At 37.0% G+C, this 25,798-nt stretch overlaps 1 protein-coding gene across 1 annotated transcript in view; it reads left to right on the top strand.

Annotated features, from left to right (window-relative positions):
• LOC117322900 (inactive tyrosine-protein kinase 7-like) overlaps nt 1-25,798 on the top strand; it is a 152,205-nt gene that overhangs the window by 24,902 nt on the left and 101,505 nt on the right. The gene's annotated exons all lie outside the window — the stretch shown is intronic.

The following is a 25,798-nucleotide window of genomic DNA, read 5'->3' as shown; positions in this document are numbered from 1 at the left end:
ATAATTTGGCTCAAGTTTCCAGACTTGTGGTTGTATCAAGGTCGTCTACTTATTCAGCTTGTTCCAAATTTTGCCCATGTAGCTATAAATATAAATTCAGGACAGGCCATGGCCTTTGAGACTCTTTCACCAGTTTGTGAATTGTTTTTTTTGTTTTGTTTGGAAACAATGCTTTAACAACACTTCAGACAAAAAAATCAATATTGAAATAGCCACACAGCAAGGCCACCTTGAAGAAACTCTTTGTTCTGACAAATAAGGAATAAACATTATCTGAAAATCTAGGATTAATATAAGGAGATTCAGTTAAAATCTCAGAAAATTTGCTGGCATCCTTCTAAAGCATGTTCCAAGATTTAATCTCAGTCTTGAGTACATATACATGTATTTGAATTTTTACAAAAAAAGTTAATTGCTGCTTTTAAACTGATCATGGCTATGCTCCATCTGTCGAGATATCTTCGCCAGCTTTTTTTACCTCCAATGATAAAAGAGCTCTGTATCTGCACGATAAATACATATTTAGACTCCTGTAATAGGGCAATATGTGAGGATTCGTTGGTGGCCAATTATATATGGGAAAAGTTATGGATATATAATCATGGCTCAGTTTCATTATGTAATGATGGACACGAGAAAGGCTTCAAGTTATATTGTGACCTGTGTAAATGTTTGTAAATTGTATCCTAATTGGTTGTGTCAGATAATTAGTTGAACAAGTGCAAACTTCCTGAAACAAAAAACATTTCTTCTACTGAAATAAAAGCTAATAAACAAAAACTTAAGGAGAAGTGTTTCAGATTTGAAGGTTTTTTTTTAAGATAATACACATTTTACTTGGTAGTTAGGGTGATAATCCTGCACTTGAAGGATAGTTAATTAGCAGGTGATCAGTCTTAGTGATCAGCTGCCAGCTGTGAGCTAATGTTTACAGGTTAAGGCAGTCTCTGAATCAGCACATCCTCCCTAGCCTGTTACAGGAGGTCCTGCCAACACACCTTGTCACCCCCAAAATACCACAATATGTACGCCTTGTCTTTGGTGCAGGTACATCAACATCCAGACGTAGGGGTAGAAAGTTAGTAAACTTAGATTGATGGCTGTCATCTTGGGGATGAATGGGAATATATATACCTCCGAATGCTTATTGAAACATCTATAGGGAAACCTGCAATGTTTGTGTAATGAAAACAGTAACGCACCTTGCACCAAGTGTCAGGGGTAACAGATTTGCCTTTTGTTGTTTATGTAATTGTTAACTCCCAGAAATTCTTACATCGTGTTTTCTTATTGAAATAAAGGTAGTGTAGTTAATTGTACCAGATACAATGGTATCTGTAGCCTGATAAGGATGCTGCAGGATAAGAACGATGCTGGCTATATAGCAGCAGTTAGCTACTGTGTTAGGCTTTTTACTCTAAAAGTTATAGCATATATCCAGCGATGGGTAGTGGCATATTGGGAAGTAATTCTGTGAAGTAATATCATATTTCAAATGGTGGTTGACTGGGTTATTTGATTATGAAGGAAAGTTAATTTTCATTGATAGATTTATCCCTTAACTCTCAACTGTCAATAAGGTGTTTCTGATGTCATACTTCAGGATCATGATCAGCTGTCATTGAGGTGCTTCATTGTTTCCTAGTACTTCCCCATTGGTTTGGCTCAAACTTGACTTACATTCAACTGCCTTGCTACTTAAGGGATTCAAGGTCACTTGAGTGCTTGGCAGTTTTAGCCATCTGTTCTGTTAGCAGTAAATGACTTTCAGTGACTTGTCGGGATTGTGCAGCAAATACACATTTCCTTGAGGTAAACACAGGCATTTTCTTGTACAAAACAGACGGTTGCACCCGATACTGGAGGGGCAATTAATACCCTCAAGAGTCCATCGTCATGGATACGAAAATGAGCAGAATTGACCCAGTTGACACTGGGCACGTTACATAAGTGGGGATTTTTAGTGTATTCACACATTGTACCATTCACTGTAATGCAAAATTTTCCGCTATTATGATGCAGATTCTTAGGCCTGTGGCATTTCTAATGAAACCAGACATTCTACTGAAGTCTTGCATGAGATTTTTTTTACCCTTCCTTTCTCTCAAATGCAAAAGCATGCATCTGTGCTTTATCATCTGCAGAGACACGTGTGGAAGAAACCGAAGAATTTTTAAAGAGACTTTCTGCTAGTATATATACATTCACTTTAGGAAGGAGCTCCTTTCATTTTCTATCATCGGAACAGATGCTGATCAAATGTTCACAGGATTTATAACTTCCAGACGTACCTCCCATGAAAATTACAGGAGTAAAACAGTGATAGGTCTGATCAGGGTGTCCTGGGTGTCTGTAAGGATGGCAAAACACTACATTAGGTCAATGAGCTGATGTGAAAAAGGTGAAAACCACAAAGAACGAAGCTATCCAAGTATTCACAATGTACTGTTATATAGCTTCACTTTCATCAAACATGTATACCAAGCAGAACCGCTTCACATATAGCTTCTTGTCCCATAAAAACTTTCAGAAACTGTGACTGGGGTGACATTTTGTGCTGCTCTAAAACACTATCAGTACATGACAAGAAAGTGAGCATGGCAATGAAGTCTGTTTATTATTGCAGTTTCAAAGAAGACTTTTTTTATATAGAAGCATCCAAAGGATGCTGTTTATATTTTCCACTGGTGACTGAGAGTTGTTTTACTTCATGGATTTAAAATCTCAAAGAAAAAAACTGTTAATACACATAAAATATATTATGAGAATATCATGCTACTTTAGATTGAACTTAACATCATGATCAGGATAAGATATTAAAAGACGTGTTGGCTATAACCAACTTCTTTCCAGTGTGATGTGATTCATTTAAAGTTTGTTTTTCTTTATCCTCTATTAGTTGTGACTTTCATTTGTGTGCCATTGCTGGTTTTTGGGATTCTGGTTACTTCAAATGTAGATTAGGGAGTTAAGAATGGAAAAACTGAATTCTTTTAAAGATGGCTCCAGATGTAAGAAAGTTGTGCGTACTTTAAGACTTGAAGTTTTAGGTTAAATCTAGTGAGAGGACAATAAAAAGTGAAAGGCTTGTGCCTTAAGCCAAATGGTATAACATCGAGCTTAATCAGGTATATACAGATTAAAGTCGTAACACATTCAAAGAAAATACAATAAAAGTTTTAGGGTCTGTCCTGGCTCCAAGCTAAAATTAGCTAGACTCTGATATTTTTTTTCTTAAAAATTAGTGAAAACAAATTAGTGAAAATGTCAAAAGTGTCATAAAGTGAACAGATTTTGCCTGTATAATTGAAAAAATGTGAAATCTTGCTGTTTCTTTGATTTATTATAAATTTGGTTTGTTTATACTTTAGTCCCAGAAAGTAAATGCTTAGTCCCATTCTCATTATTACCCTACAGCAATCAATGCCTTATGATATATCCACTTTAAAATTTTAGAGTTGTATATCTTAAAAGATCAGCGTTCTAAATAATCATCTTTCATGTTAAACTCAGAGCACTTAGTTATAGTTTCTGACAATAACTCCTGATCACATAACTAATTTACTCATCAAAGGAGGCCAACACTTCTGAAACATTCGAGAAAATATGGAAGCATGTCAATATATATACATTAGGTTTAGATAATGATAAGTATGAAGAGAAAGTTAACACGGAGAAGATATAATTCTGTAACACTTGTATCCATGCCAACAATGTATATATACATCCCCAATGTACACAGATTACCTCTCTGGTGGACAATTTTATTGTAAGTCGTGTGGTAACTAAGCCATCTTGATATAATTCAACAGAGATTATGGCTGAGTAGGCTGCTATCTCCAAGGATATCTGTCCTTCGTGTTGTGTTTATTTAATGGAATATACACCAAATATGGAAGATAAACTGTGTTTATTTATGGAATGTCTCTTAGACTTGTGTCCCTGTTAAATCACCTTGGTGATAAATAATACTTTAGTTATAACTTGCCCTTGAGTGAATGTTGTCATGGACGTATCTCGCTCTGATGTCCACTTCCTTCATTAGTATTCATTCAATACTAATGGCTGCTGGTCAGTTGATTCCAACTCTATTATCCACTCATTGTGTTCTTTGAAATTAAATTCTGCACATGAGTGATTCCAGTAGCAGACAAAGCTGTGGTCATCTTGACCAGAGTGATATTGATATTGACAACTGTGGTGTTATTTGTGGCCCTAGGGTATCCAGACCTGTGAACAGTAAGCCAATTTTGATGGAAGAGATTTAAACCAAAGGAATTACAAAATAAGGGTACACTGACTAGATATTGTAACCTTTAGAGCAGATTTCGCCATTGATGAGCCCAGTATTTATAAGTTTGACCTCTTTGATGTTGTTTAGGTCTTTCTAAAACCACTTACAGCGGTACTAGACAGCTAGTTCTCACTATCTGTGTCAGTGCATGACCAGACTCTCAGGGAAATGTAAGCTTGCCATGAAGTATTGCCTGAGGTCGGGACCAGATAGCCATCTTTGTGTTAGAGCTAGAAGATGGTGCACTTAATTAGGGCCCAGAGGTGTTTTGTTGGAGAGATGTGTAGATGTAGTTTATTACGTATCTGGTGATCTTGTGTATGGGCATATGTTTATCTGTTAGTGCTGAACAGAATCTGCATTCTGTTTGTTTTCTGTCCCCCTCCAGGTAATCATGTTTTTACATGTTCATTAAGAGAGATGTTAATTGGAATGATAAGGATAAATGTGTACACCCAGCCCACTGAACATCACTGTCACAACCCTACGCTTCTCCTCAACTGGACCCCAATCTCACAACCCTACGCTTCTCCTCAACTGGACCCCAATCTCACAACCCTACGCTTCTCCTCAACCGGACCCCAATCTCACAACCCTACGCTTCTCCTCAACTGGACCCCAATCTCACAACCCTACGCTTCTCCTCAACTGGACCCCAATCTCACAACCCTACGCTTCTCCTCAACCGGACCCCAATCTCACAACCCTACGCTTCTCCTCAACTGGACCCCAATCTCACAACCCTACGCTTCTCCTCAACTGCTTCTCCTCAACCGGACCCCAATCTCACAACCCTACGCTTCTCCTCAACTGGACCCCAATCTCACACCCCTACGCTTCTCAAGCTTCTCCTCAACAGGACCCCAATCTCACAACCCCCCTCCCCTTCTCCACCTCAACAGGATCCCAATCTCACAACTCTACACCCCCCCCCCCCCCCCCCCCCACACAAACCACCCAACTGGACCCCATTTTCCACCCCCCCCTCCTCACCCAACTGGAAGATCCCACTGCCAAAACCAGAATCATTGTGATATTCCTAAGTCCCAACCTGACCCAACCCAACCAACTCAACCCCCTCCCAAATCACCAACCCAACCCCCTCCCAAATCACCAACCCAACCCCCTCCCAAATCACCAACCCAACCCCCTCCCAAATCATAATCATGAACAACTGTACATGTCATAAATGCTAAGTCACATTAATCCTGTACATGATATCTCATTAACTCCTGGACATACTTTGGTGGTCATCAATCAAGGTTAAGTCTTCTTAGAATACAAAATATAAAAAAGGTGTGAATATATCTCCTGAGCAGATTTCATTGTCAGGATGGGTGGCCATGGGAGGTATGTGTGTGAATGCCTTTGCTCATTTGCTTTTTATAATGAACAGAAGTTGTTTTGGAGTGAAATTTCTGGAGATATCATATTCTGCTTACATGCAGGTATCATCAACGGTCATTTCATTTGTCAATTCAAAATAACACCTGTTTCATTTAAATTACTCTCTCATATATTTCAGAAATGTACAGCTAAGATTTCATACTATATTTAACGTATATTACAGAAGTTTCTATTTCAAAGTTTTAAACTATAAATGTCTCTCTCTAAACCATCACATCTTGGCTTGTATTTAACACTGTAGAATGCCTCTGAAATTGAAGATTTGATTAAGGATCTCTGTTAGGAGTAGTAATTTTAGGGTGTTTCTGGAGAGGTATATTCCTAACTTACATGGTTAGTCCTTGTTGTTGTAATTGTACATGTGAGCACAGGAAAATCAATTTCACAGCAATGCTATTTTTCACCTAAGTGAGACATTTTAATTTCTATTAAAGTGATATTGTGTTGAGTATAGCTATACATATATAGTTGGTCCATTGTGTTTGACACAAGTGTTGGACATAGAGGGGTTGGGTAGACAGGGGTTGAACAGACAGGGGTTGGACAGACGAGTTTGACTGACAGGGGTTGGACAGACAGGGGTTTAGTAGACAGGGGTTGGACAGACAGTGGTTGGAGAGACAGGGGTTGGACAGACGGGTTGGATAGACAGGGTTTGGACAGACAGGGTTTGGACAGACAGGTGTTGGACAGACGAGTTTGACTGACAGGGGTTGGACAGACGGGTTGGACAGACAGTGGTTGGACAGACAGGGGTTTGGTAGACAGGGGTTGGACAGACGGGTTGGATAGACAGGGTTTGGACAGACAGGTGTTGGACAGACGAGTTTGACTGACAGGGGTTGGACAGACAGGGGTTGGACAGACAGTGGTTGGGTAGACAGGGGTTGGACAGACAGGGGTTGGGTAGACAGGGGTTGGACAGACAGGGGTTGGACAGACAGGGGTTGGACAGACAGGTGTTGGACAGACGAGTTTGACTGACAGGGGTTGGACAGACGGGTTGGACAGACAGTGGTTGGACAGACAGGGGTTTGGTAGACAGGGGTTGGACAGACAGTGGTTGGACAGACAGGGGTTGGACAGACGAGTTTGACTGACAGGGGTTGGACAGACAGGGGTTGGACAGTCAGTGGTTGGGTAGACAGGGGTTGGACAGACAGGGGTTGGGTAGACAGGGGTTGGACAGACAGGGGTTGGACAGACGGGTTGGACAGATGTGGGGTTGGACAGACAGGGGTTAGCAGGCATGGGGTTGGACAGACAGGGGTTGGACAGACAGGGGTTGGACAGACAGGGGTTGGACAGACAGGGGTTAGACAGACAGGGGTTGGACAGACAGGGGTTGGACAGACAGGGGTTGGTCAGACAGGGGTTGGACAGACAGGGGTTGGACAGATGGGGTTGGACAGACAGGGGTTGGACAGACAGGGGTTGGGTATATGGGGTGTAGGGGAAGCTTGAATTTTCATTGCCTGTGTTAACCATTGTTAAGGTTGCAGTTGTTCTGACATATTCAGAAACTGTCTCCACATTCTGAGGGAGTTTCCAAACTGTTCAATCTGCACACATTGTGAACAAAGTTGATTTAATTAAAAGTCATGTAACCATATTGTGTTCATTGTTCTGTATACTATGTTACATTGAACACCTGTCTAATCTGACCTTTGAGTCAGTATATTCATACTTCTGTGTGATGAGAATCGAAGTGTATGACATACATAGGATGGCACATACTTCTGTCTGATGAGAAATGACGGCATACATAGGATGGTACATACTTCTGTCTGATGAGAAGTATATGGCATACATAGGATGGTACATACTTCTGTCTGATGAGAAATGACGACATACATAGGATGGTACATACTTCTGTCTGATGAGAAGTGTATGATATACATAGGATGGTACATACTTCTGTCTGATGAGAAATGACGGCATACATAGGACGGTACATACTTCTGTGTGATGAGAAGTGTATGACATACATAGGATGGTACATACTTCTGTCTGATGAGAAATGACGACATACATAGGATGGTACATACTTCTGTCTGATGAGAAGTGTATGGCATACATAGGATGGTACATACTTCTGTCTGATGAGAAGTGTATGACATACATAGGATGGTACATACTTCTGTGTGATGAGAAGTGTATGAGATACATAGGATGGTACATACTTCTGTCTGATGAGAAATGACGACATACATAGGATGGTACATACTTCTGTCTGATGAGAAATGTATAACATACATAGGATGGTACATACTTCTGTCTGATGAGAAATGTATGGCATACACAGGATGGTACATACTTCTGAGTGATGAGAAGTGTATACATACATAGGATGGTACATACTTCTGTCTGATGAGAAATGTATGGCATACATAGGATGGTACATACTTCTGTGTGATGAGAAGTGACGGTATACATAGGATGGTACATACTTCTGTCTGATGAGAAGTGTATGACATACATAGGATGGTACATACTTCTGTCTGATGAGAAATGACGGCATACATAGGATGGTACATACTTCTGTGTGATGAGAAGTGACGGTATACATAGGATGGTACATACTTCTGTCTGATGAGAAGTGTATGACATACATAGGACGGTACATACTTCTGTCTGATGAGAAATGACGACATACATAGGATGGTACATACTTCTGTCTGATGAGAAGTGTATGATATACATAGGATGGTACATACTTCTGTCTGATGAGAAATGACAGCATACATAGGATGGTACATACTTCTGTCTGATGAGAAGTGTATGGCATACATAGGATGGTACATACTTCTGTCTGATGAGAAGTGACGACATACATAGGATGGTACATACTTCTGTCTGATGAGAAGTGTATGACATACATAGGATGGTACATACTTCTGTCTGATGAGAAGTGTATGACATACATAGGATGGTACATACTTCTGTCTGATGAGAAGTGTATGACATACATAGGATGGTACATACTTCTGTCTGATGAGAAATGACGACATATATAGGATGGTACATACTTCTGTCTGATGAGAAGTGTATAACATACATAGGATGGTACATACTTCTGTCTGATGAGAAGTGTATAACATACATAGAATAGTACATACTTCTGTCTGATGAGAAGTGTATGGTATACATAGGATGGTACATACTTCTGTGTGATGAGAAGTGTATGACATACATAGGATAGTACATACTTCTGTCTGATGAGAAGTGTATGGTATACATAGGATGGTACATACTTCTGTCTGATGAGAAGTGTATAACATACATAGGATAGTACATACTTCTGTCTGATGAGAAGTGTATGACATACATAGGATAGTACATACTTCTGTCTGATGAGAAGTGTATGGTATGCATAGGATGGTACATACTTCTGTCTGATGAGAAGTGTATAACATACATAGGATAGTACATACTTCTGTCTGATGAGAAGTGTATGGTATACATAGGATGGTACATACTTCTGTGTGATGAGAAGTGTATGCCATACATTGGATAGTTGATGCGTCTGTTCTGCAGCCTGTTAAATGAATCTGGTAAGGCCAATGTAATCCCTTCATCAGACAGTCACTTAATCTGGTCGAAATGTGTGCCAAACTTTGGGGATTTAATTAAAAACTGTATCTTCATACTGCATTAGAGTCTTATCATTGAGATATGAAGATGCATATTCTGCTGGTTTTTAAGCTTTGAATCTTATTGGAATGTTAATACATTATCTTTTGGAAAGAATTTAAAAACAGATATATATATATATATATATATAAATATTATAAAAGTTGTTTTAGAATTTTGAATATTTTTCTTGACCTTGATGAATTTTCTGACCTTAAGATAGAGTTGATTTAAGATTGTGGTAGTAGGCTATCGCCAGCACACATGTGTAATGTTGTAGCCCCCATATATCAGTGTAGGGGAACCATCTCCTCTCCTCCTCCCATATCTTAGCCTCGGATAAAGCTCTGTAAATTCTGACAACATTATCCAACAAAATCATCAAAATAGAAGGAATTTTTGAAAATTACAGTATATTGATAACTTTAGATTATAAAGAATGTAACATCTTTTGTTAAATTGTTAAAAGTTTTTTATTTTTGAAAAGTGTTATTGAGAGGTCTGTGTTAGGAGTATTTACGGTATTTGAATGCCAGACTGGGTGGCCTTACTAGTGGCTATTTGTGGCCGTCTGGCTAATCAGGCCACCATTCCACCTCCCTGTAGCAGTGGTGATAAATGGGGCCTCCCCTAATGAATCCTCAGTCCTGTAAATGTGCCCTTATCCCTAGAAAGAAAGGGTCTATAATCAGCCTGAAGTTTGATACTGTGAACTGGCCTGGGAAGTTGTCAAAGTTTGAATGATTTCATCCTGATTTAGTACAGGCACATGATTCCTCTGTACTGGTACCTGTGTCTATTTCAGGCAGCTGAGGTGAAGAAGCTCTTTTGTGATCTCCAAGTCTTCTGTATTATTCTGATCAGATTGTTTTATACCAATATTTTTTTCTCCATATGAAAATAAATGTAGTGACTGCCAGTGTCAGTGACTATTAAGTCAGTGACAATTTCCGGCATTTTATAGTCTCCACATATAGATTTGTTTGGTATGCAATCTCTGATGTCGTTTTTAGTGCTGGAGCTGAAAAAACTCTGGATGTAGTTATAATTAGAATGATATGAATATCATGTAGGAAATTATGTACATGTTTGCCACGTTTTCATTAACAGTTTCAGTGAAAATTACAATATGATGTTGTGATCATGCGGAAATAATTCAGGAACTAATTAATCTCCATCTACTGCACAGTTTTTATTAATGTGTCATAAAATTCATTTCAAGCAAATCATGGATGGAAGATTCTTGAATCTTATGACAATGTTCAACATTTAAATTGTTCACTTGGCTATACAATCAAGGTGATAGCATTATGTTTATATCTTTAGCAGATTTTATTGTATTTTTTAAACAACATTTTTCTCAGTTTGAATTTGTTTTTATCATAATACAGAACCAATAACAGTATATTGCTTATTTTGTTTCGGATTCACTAAAATATGAAATAAGTATATAATGTTTATAGGTTTTTAGTCATGTTGGACTGTTACTGTTTTATTGTTTTGTTGACATGTGAATTGAAAGTAAATAAAGATCCTGAAGTTTTATAATGATATATATACATGTAAATTGAAAGTAGATATGCACTTTTATTACATACTTCAGCGTGCATGTCATCAATACCAGATTTTATTACCCACAACTATACGACATATTTTATTGGTGTATTGTTGATATTCTATATTTATTACTATTCTAAAGCAAAGGATTTTTTTGTTTCATATTTGTACTTGGGAAGCTACCGGAGCAGAACACATGTCATTAAATGCCTTTCTATTCTGCATAAAGCAACTATTTAACAGATAAGCTCTAGTGGACTATTTCACGGCCAACTGGCATTTGTGATTTATTCTGGACTTCACTAAGTACAAAATAATTGAAACACATGCCACAAATGCAGGCATAGTGTTTCCTTGACAGCCACTTGGCGATTAGAGTGTTGGGCTCAAAGATGATGCTAATCTGTCTAGGTATTATTACACTTCCTACCCATTGACCCCACAGAGGTTTATTTGGTGTACAACATGTCAGATAGAACACAGACTTTGACCACTGGTCAGCATGACTATTCACCGCTACAGGTTTAAAGTCTTGTTTTTTTTTCTCATTCATGCATCAAAATATGGACAATGATATGTTTCGTTAAGTTTCATTGGTGTCTGTGTCCAGTGTATGTGGCATGACGACCAATAAGTGGAAAGTTCAATCATAATTCCATGGCTTCTTTAGTGTAATCTGTACCCTTATCTTAGTTCAAATCAATTCCGGATGTAAGTTTGAAAGACAAAGTACCACCCCATCTGTTTGATGTTTGTGAAGTTTTGAAAAAGATATCAGGATTGCTTATTAGTCATTCCGCAGTGATACTGGACATTCCCGGCCAACCAGTGTCATGTCCGAGGTACACAAGCTGTTAGGATGTCTATGTTGTCATGTTATATCTGTCTCCAGGTATATACAGGTGGCAAATCATTACTTACTGTAGAACATTTCTACAGGTGTCTCCAAATACAAATTGGTCCCACCTACTTCCTAGATATCTTAGCTGTCTGATTGACTGACCTCTACCTGTGAGTACCTGTATGCCCCCTTACCTGGTTGTATCTCTGATTGACTTCTCCTACCTGGCAAACCTCTAACGTACCTGTGCAACTCAAATACTCCTTGTTGTAAGTTCACCAGTAAAATGATCTGCTCACACATGGAGGGCTGTTGCATGTTTGGGTCTGAGAGGAGAGGGTCAGCTATCTCTATGATGATAAACAACTATGGAATAACAGCTCTCTCAATACCTGTCATAGGTATTGTTTACACAGCTCGTCAAATCTCATTGTCCCACACCGTAGACTGTGTATTATGATATCTTAACTTTATCAAGGAGACTCCTTATAGGGGAAGAGCGAGGTGCTGTGTTTGTTAAGTGCCCCAAAGTGAGACCTATTTGTCTTGTTGTTTTTGGTACTAGTATTTCATTCATTCACATTCAAAACTTGATGTCAGTCTATAAAAGATATTGGATTTGTCTTGACCCCATCACACCTATATATCTCTAAATGAAGAAATAAAGACAAACTGCTGTCAGCATTGACTATGTAGATTTGAAATAAATGTTTCAGAATTAACCCTGCTGTGTACTGTGTTTTCTGCCTTGAGGACATTGAAGAAACCAAGACTGAGACATCTGCTACCTACTAACTCTTACTTTTCATTGGCTAACTTATCGACTCTTACTTAGTGGGGACTTCTATTGCTCTTATTAATTCTTTCCCTTTTCAGTGGCTTTTATTGACTGCTATTTTGGGCCATTAATAAGCCACATTCCCAATTGAAATTATTTCATATTTAAGCCTATTTCTCCAAATATGCAAATAGGCCCCATCCCAAACCAGTGAGAAAAAAGCTCTGAACCTATATTGACTCTTACTTTTCAGCGGTGACTCCTTTTGGTCCTATTGACTCTTGTTTTTCAGTTGTGATTTTTATTGCTCCTATCGACTCTTACTTTTTATAGAAATATCTTGTGGAGTACGTAATATAAGAATGCCGTAGAAACATCATTAACAGTAGATATGTCTCTCTTGATTTTTTTCTTCTTTGCCGCTTCAGGGAGTGTTCTTTTTAGACATGTGACATATTCTAAGTCATGTCGTGGACATTTTTCTATCATCTTATTTTTTGTGTTGAGGTATATAATATGTAAAAGTATTTAAATTGTGAGATTCTCTGTATTGCTCTAGATTAAAGAATTCTAGCTCAAAACAGTGTGGAGAAACAGTAATTTGCTTCTCAGTGACAATGTTTCAGGCAAATTTCTATTTGATAGCAAAAGATTGTAACTAAAATCCAATTTTGAGTGATGGAAGCCGTGAGCTATGAAATTTGAGATTCAAAGATAATCAGGGTCTAGATGGCATGCTTTAATGAAGCACAAACCAAAGGTTTGTGAAATCTACCTTTCAGGCAGGTGGGATGTGAAATTGATAGGAGAAAATGTCATTTTAGAAAGAGAAAATCTAATATGGTCATGCCTTCCTGTCATGTGTGATACGAACCTGTTTTGTCCAAGTTGCTCCATTTATACTCTCTTGAAAAAGTGACGTCTCCAAAATTTGACCCAGGACAGGCACATGTCATTCTATTATACAGATGTGTTCCTGTGTCTGTATATCTCGGAGGGTATTTAGTAGATTTCATCAAGTGAAACAGATTTTGTTGGCATACTCTATTGGCAGTAGTGAGGTTTTGTTGGGATGTACTTGGCTGGCACCAGCCGGGTGTTCTGGGTGTTTCATATACCCCACACAGTCTATTGTCCACAAGCTTTTTATGCATGATGTTCCTTACAAAAGGTGTTCACATGATGATCTGTGGATGCACAGTCTCACCACCACTGGACATGAACTCAAATTTGGCATTCATTACACTCTTTCACCCCTAAACTTCAATATAGAATATTCCAAATCAATCAATGGTAGAATTGATATTGACAGTGAAGGTGGGGGTAGTGGTGAAAAGATGACCTTGGTACACAGTGCAAATACATGAGGCTTTCCTTTGGCCGTCTTTGTAATTTTTAATAGGAAATCTTTAATAATTTCAGATTGACTACAATACACCCATTACAGCAGTAAGGGAGTTTGCACTGAAGGCTGTTAAAGAGAATATGATGGTGAATTGATTTGGTTAAAAAGCTTCCTGCAGTAGTTTGAAAATATTTGGGTTTTTGTGAAAGGTCATTGAAGGAATTATTGTGAAAACATGATTTGCTAAATGTATTGTTGTGTGATCTGTCGGTAAGGAGCTACTACAGATCCAATAGGCTGAGACTTTAGCTATTTCTTTTGAGGATTGAAACTTTAAAGACCTGCCCTCCCCAAGCTTTGTAAAGATGTCAGCCTGTGTCTGTACTGCCAGACAGTCCCTTAATACAGCAGTTGTGTAACTCCATTCCATGACAAGCTTAGCCCCATAGGGAGTCCAAATCATCTTGTTAGCATACATTACAGGAATTTCAACTCTCTGTAGCCTTTTGTTTACTGGAAATATCATATTCAGTTTAAAATGATATCTTAAAAAAAAAAAAAAAAAACCTCTAAATTTTGACTGAGTGTGCAGGTACTGCTGGATGGAATGTGCTAATTTTGGTAATTGTCATTAGGATGGGACACCAGACACCACACACTGCAGCCATTTACTGATATAGTCATTATTAGCAAATCTTATGCCTCACCCATATCCCTCAGTCATTGGCAATCAAACAAGATTTTCCGTCGCCAAGCATGGATGTGCATGGCTTTTTAAAAATTTGACCTACTGGATTGAAAAAAGTACAAAATTCAGTAAACTCCATTCCTCACGTTGAAGGATGAGTATTATTATAAGATTCAGTAAACTGCATTCCTCATGTTGAAGGATGAGTATTAGTTAGATGAGTTAGTTGTGTGTGTGTGTTTGCATCATGTATTAGGGATTAAGATTCTTTTTTCAAGGGAACTTCCTTTCAAATTTTTTAAAGATGAAAGGAGATTTTGAATTGATTAAGCTCACAGCCATGGATTGGGGAATACAAAATCCTGCTCCAGTATGATTGCCAGGGGTCAGGTCACCTCTGAGCCGGCTTCTGATGGCAATAATGGAAAAATAAATTGTCTCAGCGCAATTCATGTTCATTTCGAAGGATTTGGGCGCAACTCTTTTGTGTATCATTTCCAGTTATTTCCCAATATTAAAGAAATCTCACTGTGTCACTGTACTGTCAGTATGGGAAAGTACAACCAAGATCTGCTCCTGCTGGATTACAAATGTAAAAAAAAAAAAGTCAATGATTAACATCTGAATATGAAATAGAGCTCTGTAATAGGAACAACCACTGCAAAAGTTATATATGGATGATAAAAATGATCATTGTACATATTCTGCAAGAAAAACCATCAACCAAAAACCGATATTTCACACAAGCTAGGGGCCGTGCCACAGTGGCCGAGTGGTTAAGGTGTCCTGACACTTTATCACTAGTCCTCCACCTCTGGGTTGCAAGTTCGAAACCCACATGGGGCAGTTGCCTGGTACATTATATATACTGACCGTATATTTCTCTGGGTACTCTGGTTTTCCTCCACCTCCTAAACCTGGCACATCCTTAAATGACCCTTGGTGTTAATTATATATATAATAGGATATTATACAAAGAAATCTTACAAGCTAGTAGATAGATTGATGCCTATAACATGGTTTATATATATCAGTCAATTAATGATGAAAATTAAAAAGCTTGTCACATGAAATTTGAATAAAATAAAAGTTTTAGCAAGTGTAAATTATTTTATGGCCATGAATATGCATACATATGGAAATATTGAATAGGACAAGAAATTAGAGTTAATGATATATGGTACTGGTGTCAATCACTGCAGGGATGGATTCTTGTATCAAACAAGGTCAAAAGGTCACAGTGTGTTTGGGGGTGATCTCTGATAGCTTATCAGTTGTGACGATGATTCCATCATGAGCAAATACTGCACATGTGATCTTGTCAGAAACAGATTCGTGACCTGCAACTGTTTTTTAAGGTTGGCATCATACTGTCTTGTAAAACAGAATCCGCCAATCACAGTCTGTTGGAGCAGAATTTTGACACTAATGGTGCTGCATTTAGACCTTTTTGAGGAATCTGTGTATTAAAAGTCAATTTTTCGTTACTCTAAAGTTTTAGATGTCATTGTTTTTTCTCTGCTTAAAAGATATTTTGTAGCATGTGTATACATGTGTATCTGGATAGAGTTGACCATTATCTAAAGAACTGACAGAAACATTTAGAGTAACAGGCTAGGCAAACTAACTTAAGATGGCTACAGGTGTGTATAAAGATTTCTTTAAAAGTAAAAGTGCATTAAAAAAACCAGCCTCCTGATAAAGTCAATTTACAGCATGATGAAGTCTACCAAAGCAAAGTGCATATTAAGAGAGAGATACTGTAATTGAATATTTACTGCTTTTTCACCCTAGTGTTTCCTGTAAACAGCTCGTAGATAGGCTTCACCAAGTTACTGTTATCCCTCCTTTGGTCCCTGTTTCACAAACATTGGTAACTTTGAGAATAGATTTACATAATGATGCTGTTTGATTTCCTCAAAATTGACTTGAAACAAAATAAATGTTACAGAAAAAAGATATGTATATCTGACAGGATTTTCGAAGGAATCTTACTTTAGGAATAGTTGTGATGACAATAGGAACCCGACAATCAAATAATTAACGATAAGAAGACTGAAATACAATACTTCTAATCAAAACTTATATGTAGTTGAATATATCAAAAGATAGCAGAATCAAGATTTCTTTGTCTAGCAGAGGAATATTGGCATCATTTGTCATAGCAGGGACACTGGCATCATTTGTCATAGCATGGACACTGGCATCACTTGTCATATCAGGGACACTGTCATCATTTGTCATAGCAGGGACACTGGCATCACTTGTCATAGTAGTGACACTGGCATCACTTGTCATATCAGGGACACTGGCATCACTTGTCATAGCAGGGACACTGGCATCACTTGTCATATCAGGGACACTGGCATCACTTGTCATATCATGGACACTGGCATCATTTGTCATATCATGGACACTGGCATCACTTGTCATATCAGGGACACTGGCATCACTTGTCATATCAGGGACACTGGCATCACTTGTCATAGCAGGGACACTAGCATCACTTGTCATATCAGGGACACTGGTATCACTTGTCATATCAGGGACACTGGCATCACTTGTCATATCAGGGACACTGGCATCATTTGTCATATCAGGGACACTGTCATCATTTGTCATAACATGGACACTGGCATCATTTGTCATATCAGGGACACTGGCATCACTTGTCATATCATGGACACTGGCATTATTTGTCATAGCAGGGACACTGGCATCACTTGTCATAGCAGGGACACTGGCATCACTTGTCATAGCATGGACACTGTCATCATTTGTCATATCAGGGACACTGTCATCATTTGTCATAACATGGACACTGGCATCATTTGTCATATCATGGACACTGGCATCACTTGTCATATCAGCTAGAACACTTGTTAAGCAGCTTGTTAGAATGAATGCTGTTCAGAGCTGCTGAAAGGTCATGTGTAAAGCCGATTATCTTTGCAGAGAAACTAAAAAAAACAATAGAAAACTGTGATGAAAAGCTTTTTTTACATTAAATTTTAAGGTTTTGTAACATATTTTTTTCCCCATTTTGTAGAAAGAAGGCAAGACAGCTAATGTCTTGATTTAGGTTGGTGTTGGTATTACAATATCTATTTGATAATCCAGGTAATACCATATTAGGCTCAGTTAAAATCTGGATAATTTTCTCCAGGCTACCTATGAAACTACAAAATGTTGGAAGCTTTTATTTCTATATTATTCAATCTTCTTTAAAATTCAAAACAGATTATACAGGGTTTTCAACGCTCTGACAAAGCACATGTCAGAGCCATTTTGATGTGTTGCAAATGCTGCAGATTTGGACCTTGCATTAAATGTAAATACTTCATAATCAATATTTCACTGCAGTAGTGATTGAATAGTTAACAGATCTTGGTAATGGATGGTGTGTGATTTCTGGTCTAAAATGTTATCCTTCTTCAAGGTCGTAGGTCATGATCAGTTGATTTATAATGGATGGTGTGTGATCTCTGGTCTAAAATGTGATCCTTCTTCAAGGTCATAGGTCATGATCAGTTGATTTATAATGGAAAATTTGTGATCTCTGATCTAAAATGTGATCCTTCTTCAAGGTCGTAGGTCATGATCAGTTGATTTATAATGGATGGTGTGTGATTTCTGGTCTAAAATGTGATCCTTCTTCAAGGTCGTAGGTCAAATGATTTATAATGGATGCATGGTTTGTGATCTCTAGTCTAAAATTTGATCCTTCTTCAAGGTCGTAGGTCAGTTGATTTATAATGGATGGTGTGTGATCTCTGGTCTAAAATGTGATCCTTCTTCAAGGTCGTAGGTCATGATCAGTTGATTTATAATGGAAAATTTGTGATCTCTGGTCTAAAATGTGATCCTTCTTCAAGGTCGTAGGTCATGATCAGTTGATTTATAATGGATGGTGTGTGATCTCTGGTCTAAAATGTGATCCTTTTTTCAAGGTTAAAGGTCAGGTTGGAAGGTCTATAAAATATAAAGGGCTATAGAATGTAATATTGTGCCTAATGGTTTTTTTTTTATATTTATTAAAACTCATGTAATTTATACACAGAACTGGAAGAGTTTTCTTAAGATTTAAAGATGGTATTATGTTTAGGATGCATGAGAGTTGGTGAAAACATGCAGCACATGGAATGTCTTTGTTTTTAAGGTCAAGGTCATGTAATTCATCAACTGACATGTGGTGTAAATGTGTACACATATATGAGGTTGAAGTTATTTGTTGGTGTTGTGTGTGACCTCCTTCAGTAAGACAAGACATAATACTAGGTGGAACTGCCACAGTGATTGTCATTGACAGCTTGGAGATTGTTGTCTGTCCTTGACATGCAGATTGAAGTAAAAACACATGTTGTGTTAAAACTTGTCAGTGATGTAATAAAGTCATTTCAGCCTTGTCTCAACATAGTTTAGAGGAGACGAAATCGTCAAAAAATAAAACAAAAACAAAAAAAACCACTAGACCTGGAAAAAGTGTTACATAAGAAATGATAATAAAATAAATATCTCATCACTATATTACACAAGAACAAAATCAGAAATTTATCAAAAAGACAGCAGCGGGTAGGACATCATGAATCAGACAAACGAGTGACGGGTGAGTTCATCATCAGGTACTGTTGTAAAAGAGGCAAGAAAAATGTACAGCAATCAAAACTCTTACTGTGCATCAAACATATATATTCTATTTGGTAATACAGAAAAAAATGAACTGAAAATCTTTTGCTAATCGGCCAATTAGGTGAACAAAGACTAATTTTTTTTCAGAACATTGATATCTTCTTGTAAAAGACACACTTTCATTAGATTATGACCAAAGGAAAATTGGGCTATGGTATTATGAGATAGAAGAAATGATAATTGGTTTAGTAATGGAAGGTTGAGCTGTACAGTACTGATGTTTGTCAACGATGACTTGTGTCAAGAAGGTTGAGATGTACGATGTTTGTCACTGATGATTTCTAAGCTAATCTTTTATTTTGAATGTTAAATTTCTGATCTGCTTGTTTAAAATGGTTTTCATGCCAAGATGTAGAAAAATTACTACATTGGATGTCATTTTCAGAGAATATTCATAGGTATTCCATCAAATGATGAGAAAGATATTTTCATAGGAAATAGAAATAGATATTGGACCAAAATCGTAATTTAATAAAAACATTTCTGCCACTAATGACATACTGCATTGTCTGATACGGGGTCGCTTTGAGGGGTTTGGCAGACCTGATATTTGATAGGTCCTAGGAATGCTATCCAACATGCAAATAATATTCCACAATGGAACTTGTAATCTAATAGAAATAGATAGTTAAACTGTTACTGAAACCAGTTTCCACAGCTATCAGACCCCATATTCCTAAAACATGATGCATTATTTGTCATTAAATCATTTCATAATTTGATTTCAAAATTCATTTATTGAATCTAGTATGTCTGCTTCTTTGAATTTAATGATTGCAATAACTTTTAAGCATGGCATCATTTCCTTCATCCTGTATCTCTAACTTCAGGCCTTGCCTCAAGTCTGATTCTTATCACATTTCGATACGCATGTAATGGTAGTGTATAGACTTATCATTGATTTTCTGAGAAAATATGACTTAATATAGTGATACGGAGATTTACAAAATACACATTTGATACAATCAGCTATGAATATAAGTCATAATTTCAAATGAAGAAATTCTAACTTATGGAAATGTTTATGTTATTCCATATACTTTGATAATCAAATGTACAAATTTCAGCTGCCATACACAAATAACACTTAAATCTACTCATATTTGTCAGACGTTTGATGACTACGCAAATGAATTAAACTTTTAGTCAAGCGGCAAGTGGCAAGCTGTACTTAATTTCCTACTATTAAATACTTCATATGACAGATTTGGCAAGATTTTCAAAAAATGATTGCCAAGGTAATGGAATCTTCCCTAATTTTAAGTGTCTGCTTTCTACACTTTCATTTAAGTCGAAATTTGAAGAGCAGAGTTAATTAAGGTTCAATCGGGTATTTATATTGTCTGAGCAGAAATTTAAAGGCTGTGTTCAATCACACTGCATAAGATACAGAAGGCGTTATAGAAAATACAGCATGTTGAAAGTATCAGTTGACAGTAAAATCTACACATTTTAGTCCAAGACTTATTTATGACTTCCAGGTTTGGCACATTGTGATCATTGATCAATGTAATTGAAGTAGCTGAGAAAAATTCTTAAAAAACTTTATTGGAGTCACTTTTAGTGGAAAAAGAGTTTCAAGCAGAAAAGAGTTTGAAAGCCTTTTTATATCTCTCGCCATGAGTGGGGAATGTGGATTTGTATCGACAGGGTTGCAAATTTGCTGATTTACGCATAATGTTGACAAAAAGCTTTCAGGATTTGGACAGTAAGTGGCCAATCACCGTGATTTGGTGACAATCTAAAGTGTAACAAATATCCTATAGCCTTTCCCAGGCAGGCAGGATGGAATCTTTCTTTTTTTCTGATCTTGATTGTTCAAAAATAGGAAGGAAAGTTTATAGTGTCGCTTATATCCACAATAAAGTAATTATTGTCGCTTTCGACAGTAAATAGGTAATTGTAGGTATATTTACTGGTATAGGTCTTTAACCCCAAAATTGGATATGCAGGATCACGTGGACCAACACAGTAAGTGAAACAACTCCATAGAGCTCCCTGTCACATAGGGAAGTCAACCTGAAAGGTACAGCTAGGTTTGCTGACAGTCTGGCCAATTTGGGACTTCTAGGTAATCTGTCCCGCAACTTTTATTAGATACATAAATACCACTGCATTGTCACATCAAATACTTTTAAAGCTTTTCCGAGTCTTTGAAGTTTAACTCGGTCTTGTTTTCCTTAATAACCTTGCACACTTTTTTGTTCCTGATCATATAGGGCCTAAAATCTCCATGATATCTTCTGTTGGTAATGACTTAATAATATTTTGATATTGTTGTGAAAAGTGATCTAGCGGTAAATGTTCGGTCACATGGATGGGAGGATAGGATATACAAATGTGTTCTAGATGTGCATCTGCCAATGAACTAACATGCGAATATTCAGAGGGGAACATATAGCCCATAAATTTTACAGACACTCTGTTCTCCTGAAAAGTCTTGTATCACTTTAAGTGAGATGTTGCATGGCAGTTCCATTTTAAAAAGTTTGTCGATAGTAAATAATGTGAGTTTTATCACTGGTGGTTGTAACACTGGTGGGGTCTGCTGGTGAAAATAACAGTTAATTTGTAGGAGTACAAATGAATCATATCGGACACATTTGTTGTGTTATCTGTGAGGGGAGGCAGGGGATTGGTTGTGGAGTAGTGAGCTCATTCTCTTAGCATTCCTTCATCTGCTTCCTGTAATTCACCAATAATTTTGTTTCAAATCCTGAACCAATCATGCATCGCTGTACTCTTCATATCAATTAAATCAAAATCCCCAGACAATGTTTATATCTAAAACAAATGAAGTTATAAGCAGTATCTGATTTGAATACATTTTTTCCCTAATATTCCAAGGCCTTTTTCATTTTTTCGATTTCTTTTTTGCTAAAGAACATTTTGTAAATATATTGATTATCTGCTCTATAAGATTTATTTTTTAACCTAGTAAAAAATGTATATCTTTGAATGATATAGTTCTGGGTGATTTTGTATTGAATGTGGACTGTTGACATCATTGTCGTTGTACGTGGACTGTTGACATCATCGTCGTTGTACGTGGACTGTTGACATCATCGTCGTTGTACGTGGACTGTTGACATCATCGTCGTTGTACATGGACTGTTGACATCATTGTCGTTGTACGTGGACTGTTGACATCATCGTCGTTGTACGTGGACTGTTGACATCATCGTCGTTGTACGTGGACTGTTGACATCATTGTCGTTGTACGTGGACTGTTGACATCATTGTCGTTGTACGTGGACTGTTGACATCATTGTCGTTGTACGTGGACTGTTGACATCATCGTGGTATGTTGACTGTTGACATCATTGTCGTTGTACATGGACTGTTGACATCATTGTCGTTGTACGTGGACTGTTGACATCATTGTCATTGTACGGGGACTGTTGACATCATCGTGGTATGTTGACTGTTGACATCATAGTTGTGGGTGAAATGCTAACGTCATTGTCATTGGTGGACTGTTTGCTGACATCATAATGATTGTATGTGGACTGTTTACATCATCATTGTTTGTGGACTGTTGACATCATCATTGTTTGTGGACTGTTGACATCATCATTGTTTGTGGACTACATCATCATTGTTTGTGGACTACATCATCATTGTTTGTGGACTACATCATCATTGTTTGTTGCCATGTTAAGAAAGGATGTAGGTAGAGTAACGTTGAGAAGGTGCTGTAAGATCTCCTTGTCACTTTAGTTCATCTGTAATTATTACAGTCACTCCCATAAACTTCTCCCCAAAAGGTTGTAAAAATAAAGGCACAAAATATGTCACAGTGTAACTTATTTTTTGTTGGTGGGAGGGGGATTTTATAGGAATTATTTATGTTGGTGTTGGTGGGGGTGGGGGTGGGGTATTATAGGCGTTATTTTGTGTTGATGGGGGTGGGGGGTGGGGTATTATAGGCGTTATTTTGTGTTGGTGGGAGGGGGATTTTATGGACATTGATAAGTAGATAATCTGGTGTTTCCGATACAATAACTTGGGATCCTTGGCTATATCTACACATTTCCTGTTCCTTTGGAGACTGCATTGGTGTGTGATGCTATGAAGACAGAGCAAACCTTGTTTTCTGAAATCAATAACTCCAATGTGCTGAAAGCCTGAGTTACTAAAGAGAGGGCTTTCTACATACACAGACAATAGCCATAGTGTAAAATGGATATTTTTGGTACTGGAATTGTGATTGTGGCTTCTTTTCCTGGCTTACTTATGTCACTGCACTTCAGTTTGAAGGTTAAACACAGATCCTGTTGTAACTATTCTCTTCTTTTGAAGCATTTTACTGTTTATCTTACACCTTACTTTGCCATACTTTACCTTTATTAACTTTACCTGCAACCTTATAATTATCACTTACCTTACTCTTTATGTTATCCTTTATCTTACCTTTTATACCTTGTATTACATTACACCTTATTTTACCTTACATTACACCTTACATTACACCTTATTTTACACCTTAATTTACCTTACATTACACCTTACTTTACCTTACTTTACACCTTATTTTACCTTACATTACACCTTACTTTACACCTTACTTTACACATTACTTTACACCTTTCTTTACACCTTACTTTACACCTTATTTTACCTTACATTACACCTTACTTTACACCTTACTTTACACCTTACATTACACCTTACATTACACCTTATTTTACCTTACATTACACCTTACTTTACACCTTATTTTACCTTACTTTACACCTTACATTACACCTTACTTTACACCTTACTTTACACCTTATTTTACCTTACTTTACACATTACTTTACCTTACTTTACACCTTACTTTACACCTTATTTTACCTTACATTACACCTTACTTTACCTTACTTTACACATTACTTTACCTTACTTTACACCTTACTTTACACCTTACTTTACACCTTATTTTACCTTACATTACACCTTACTTTACACCTTACATTACACCTTACTTTACCTTACTTTACCTTATTTTACACCTTATTTTACACCTTACTTTACACCTTACTTTACCTTACTTTACACCTTATTTTACACCTTACTTTACCTTACTTTACACCTTACTTTACCTTACTTTACACCTTACTTTACCTTACTTTACACCTTACTTTACCTTACTTTACACCTTACTTTACCTTACTTTACCTTACATTACACCTTACATTACACCTTACTTTACACCTTACTTTACCTTACTTTACACCTTATTTTACACCTTACTTTACCTTACTTTACACCTTACTTTACCTTACTTTACCTTACATTACACCTTACATTACACCTTACTTTACACCTTACTTTACCTTACTTTACCTTACATTACACCTTACATTACACCTTACTTTACACCTTACTTTACCTTACTTTACACCTTATTTTACACCTTACTTTACCTTACTTTACTCCTTACTTTACCTTACTTTACACCTTACTTTACCTTACTTTACACCTTACTTTACCTTACTTTACACCTTACTTTACCTTACTTTACACCTTACTTTACCTTACTTTACACCTTACTTTACACCTTACTTTTACACCTTACTTTACCTTACTTTACACCTTACTTTATACCTTACTTTACACCTTACTTTACACCTTACTTTACCTTACTTTACACCTTACTTTACCTTACTTTACACCTTACTTTATACCTTACTTTACACCTTACATTACACCTTACTTTACCTTACTTTACACCTTACATTACACCTTACATTACACCTTACATTACACCTTACTTTATACCTTACTTTACCTTACATTACACCTTACTTTACCCACCTTACATTACACCTTACTTTACACCTTACATTACACCTTACTTTATACCTTACATTACACCTTACTTTATACCTTACTTTACACCTTACTTTACACCTTACATTACACCTTACATTACACCTTACTTTACACCTTACTTTACACCTTACTTTACCTTACTTTACACCTTACATTACACCTTACATTACACCTTACTTTACCTTACTTTTACACCTTACTTTACCTTACTTTACCTTACTTTACCTTACATTACACCTTACATTACACCTTACTTTACACCTTACTTTACCTTACTTTACACCTTACTTTACACCTTACTTTACCTTACTTTACCTTACTTTTACACCTTACATTACACCTTACTTTACACCTTACTTTACCTTACTTTACACCTTACTTTACCTTACTTTACACCTTACATTACACCTTACATTACACCTTACTTTACCTTACTTTACACCTTACATTACACCTTATTTTACCTTACTTTACACCTTACTTTACACCTTATTTTACCTTACTTTATACCTTATTTTACACCTTACTTTACCTTACTTTACACCTTACATTACACCTTACATTACACCTTACTTTACACCTTACTTTACATTACACCTTACTTTACACCTTTCTTTACCTTACTTTACACCTTACTTTACACCTTATTTTACACCTTACTTTACACCTTACTTTACACCTTACTTTACATTACACCTTACTTTACACCTTACTTTACACCTTACATTACACCTTACATTACACCT

This window comes from Pecten maximus, chromosome 3 (genome assembly GCF_902652985.1).
Source record: "Pecten maximus chromosome 3, xPecMax1.1, whole genome shotgun sequence".
NCBI lineage: Eukaryota > Metazoa > Mollusca > Bivalvia > Pectinida > Pectinidae > Pecten > Pecten maximus.
Note: the sequence above shows the minus strand (reverse complement) of the source record. Positions and strands in the feature narration are given on the sequence as shown.